Here is a 3,999-nt window from a genome sequence, read left to right on the forward strand (position 1 = left end):
ATACGGATTTTCATCTTTGTCAGTTAGTATTTATTTATGAAATACAAGCCGTTACAGAATATTTATAAGTATACACTTAGTCATATAATTTTTGTTTTGTTACAGAATCATGGCAGTACTGGGAGCGAAAGTTGGGTTGGCTTTTACTTAAGACCACGCAGCTGTCGGGTGAGAGTTAATTTAGCGTTATCATTTCCACGTTGTTACAATGTAGTGTTCGCCATGACAGCTATTTGGGTCCTTGCACGCATTTTATGCAAGAACAATATTTGATGTTATTCTGCCATCTATCTCTGTCTACGTGTTTGCGGATGATCATATTTCCGACCGGCATCAGTCAAAATCTGAGTCCAGTCCCTTTAAGCCAAACGCTTGTTGAAACGAGTCGTCTGATTGGTTCAAATAAAAATAGATTGGTGGAAATAAAAATAGCAATATTGGAAATCCGATTATACAGAAAAGATGAATTTGAATTTGAATGGGCTGTCATCAGATCTAACTTTCAGGAAGATCGAGAACTCCGAGAAATCGAGAATTAATTTATTATAGTTCCTCAGCAAACTATAATTTTCTAAAACAAAAGATTTTATTTTTCAAACGAGATCACGTGATCATAAGTGCATACCTGGATTACTGGATTATTGACTAGACTAGTTAGACACGGATTATAACCTCTTTACACAACAACAATGAAGACTGCCCTAGCGATATTGAAATTGAACAAGTTGATGAATCAATGAGAAGTAAATATAAAGAAATAATCAATTCACTCAGTTATCAGAAGTTAATTTCCTTCAATAAAAGTACATATAAACACCTTGTCATCGAGGATATGAAAAAGCTACTATCGTCAGTAGATTTAAAAATCATTTCAAATAGATAACAGTACATAGTTAGTGCAATTAAAAGCAAAAAACGCGATGAAGAAAGAAAGAGTAAACATTCAAATAATGGAAAATCATCACCAACATATGCAGCTTCTACTATCTGTCAAAAAATAACCACTGACATTGAAGTAAATGATTCTATTCTCAATGACTCGCTTACTCAACGATATCCTTATCACAACTAGATGATACATTCACCCCACAACTAACCCAAGACGATAGCATCACAGAAGTTAAAAAACAGCAAAACAATCTACCAGAAGGAAAACATCTACTGTTACAAAAACAAGCAATAAAACTAAAAGATCGCAGAAAAAAACAAGGAAACTAATCATACAAGAAAATATTCGGATAAAAATACAAATAACTGTACAGAAAATTGCACCGCACCTAAATCGCCGATGACTCGGTGCAATTTGTGTTTCCGCTGGTTCCACGACTCGTGTGTGAACATTGATAATAGTAAACCAGCAGGGTGGCGGTCGTGTGAAAAGTGTAGAAATATGCCTTCGACAGTGCGTTCTATGTCAGAAATCATTTCGGGACTTTACCAAGCAACAACACTTTTGACTGAAAAAATAACAAAGCTATCAGACTCTGTAGATCTAAAATTTGAAAATTTAAATGATCGATTAACAGCAATTCAAAATCAGAAGAAGTGCAATAATGAAACAACAGAAACAGAACTTTTAGATATTAATCAAAATATTGGTTTCAAAATTGTTAAAAAATGACCTTGATAAAAGATCAAATGCTGTTATCGCCAAGACACAATCTATTTTTGATAAGTTAAGATCACCTTTAATGCTGCATAAGCAAAACTCTTTAGTGCACAAAGAACAAGAAACAACACTAAATTACCAAGTTACAAACAAAACTCAAACAGAAAGAGGTACCCGCAATACTGATCAAACTACTGTCGAAATGTCACTTTGTTTGCAGACACCGTTTTATACACACACTAAAAAGATTAACAGTAAATTTGTGAATAAACAGAAATTAGATACACATTCGCAAACTCAGATTGTTTCAGGAAATAAGTCACTAAATCTCACAAACATTAAAAAAACGAACAAACATGACGCTATAAAAATAACAGAAACCGTAACACCACTGCTCATAATGGAATTCCTACACAGAAAAAAGATAACACAATAAATTCCCCAAAATTGACATTTATTACAGGATCATGTATTCTCAAAGGTATTGATACAAGACGCCTACACAAAAATGTCCGAGTGAAAAGCTTGAGGCTACAATTGATACTGTCAAAAATGAACATGTCCCTTATAAGGAAATTATAATACATGTAGGCGGAAATGATGTCGATGCCGACATAACACCTGAAGACTTTGAACAATTCATTTCTCTCTATTCAGAACTAGCTCAAAATGACATGTTATAAATAACTGTATCAGGACTGCTTCCATCAAAGGATAAAAACATGGCGCCTTTCAATGACAAACTGAAATATCTCTGTTAAAAGTTCAAACTTAAATTTATTAAAATTCATGATTCATTTGTTATGGCCTCAGAGGAGTTGCCCAAAACCCTTTATCATGCGGACAGAACAAATCTCAGACCTGCAGGTACAGGCGTACTGATCCGAAATATTGATGCAAAATGTTCTGTTATGTCAACAGATAGAAAGCAAACTTCCAGTTATAATTTCAACAAAACATATAGCAACAACACAGTTTCTGGTAGTAAAATGCGACCAATCTGGGTTTGAGATAAAATGTCTGAGAGCTCCGGGGCATATCACACAAACACCTACGATGTCCTTGGGCATGTCTGCTCCGAATGTAACTGTTTTGACTGTTTAACTCATAGCTTGGATATTGACAATGAAACACAAGAACACGAAATAGACATTAACAATTATAACCACGGTAATGATGATCAGACCTCTACACACCTTCAAACTTCTCAATTAAATAATCAACTTCCAAACTCAAAATTAGATTTTAATCGTAGTGGTCTACATGTAGCCAATTTAAATATAAGGCATTTAAAATCAAACCTTGTTGATATAAATATCATACTTAACAATTCAACTCCGGTTGACATTTTAGGGCTTTGTGAAACATTTTAGATGAAAGTGCAGACAATGAGACAATATGTTTAAATGGTTACAACTTAGAAAGAAAAGACAGAAACACTGACAACAGTACAAAGCTTTCAGGTGGAGGCATAGTTTTTTACACTGCTAATAATATTCAGTACAGACGGAGGTCTGTTCTCGAAACCAAAGAAATTGCATCTATCTGGATCGAAATAAGACTGAAATACTCAAAACCTCTCTAACTGTGTTCGGTGTATAGGCCACCATCAGCTTAAACAAACTGGTCAGAACTTTTAACATACAGATTGATAAAGCTATGCATACAGGCTGTGAGTTGTACATAACGGGTGACATGAACATCAATCTTGCAACAAACACGCAAGATTCAAATGATAAAAAATGGGCTCACATTCTTTAGCTACATGACTTACACCAGGTTATAAAGAATCCAATAAGGTTAACAGCTCATACAACTTCATTGATTGATCATATATATACTAACAACACAAATCATATTACTGAGTCTTTTGTCGCTAACATCTCCATTAGTGATCACTATCCCATTTGTTTTACAAAAGGCACAGGCAAAAACGAAGTGAAGAGAAATCAACATACTGTAATTAAATATAGATCATATAAACATTTTTGCGAATTCGATTTTCTTGAAGAGTTATCTAAAGAACTATCTGAGATACAATTACTACTAATAATCCAAATCACAACTTTAAAATATGTACTTGATAGTCATGCACCCATTAAACATAAAAGAGTTAAAAGGAAAACTAAATCAGATTGGCTGAACGAGGATATTATCTTTGCACAAAAGAAAAGAGATTACTATTATAAAATTAAAAATTGGTCAGAATAGAAATACTTGAGGAATCAAACTAAAACACTAATTAGGAAAACTAAGCAAAATTTCTTTTCAAATGCTATAAATAACAATAAGAACAAATCATACCTTTGGAAACATATTAATGATATCAATGGAAAAGGCAGTCAAAATTCTATTCCACAAAGTATTGATATTGATGGGTGCAAGATTGA

This window comes from Mercenaria mercenaria, chromosome 6, assembly GCF_021730395.1.
Source record: "Mercenaria mercenaria strain notata chromosome 6, MADL_Memer_1, whole genome shotgun sequence".
Lineage (NCBI taxonomy): Eukaryota > Metazoa > Mollusca > Bivalvia > Venerida > Veneridae > Mercenaria > Mercenaria mercenaria.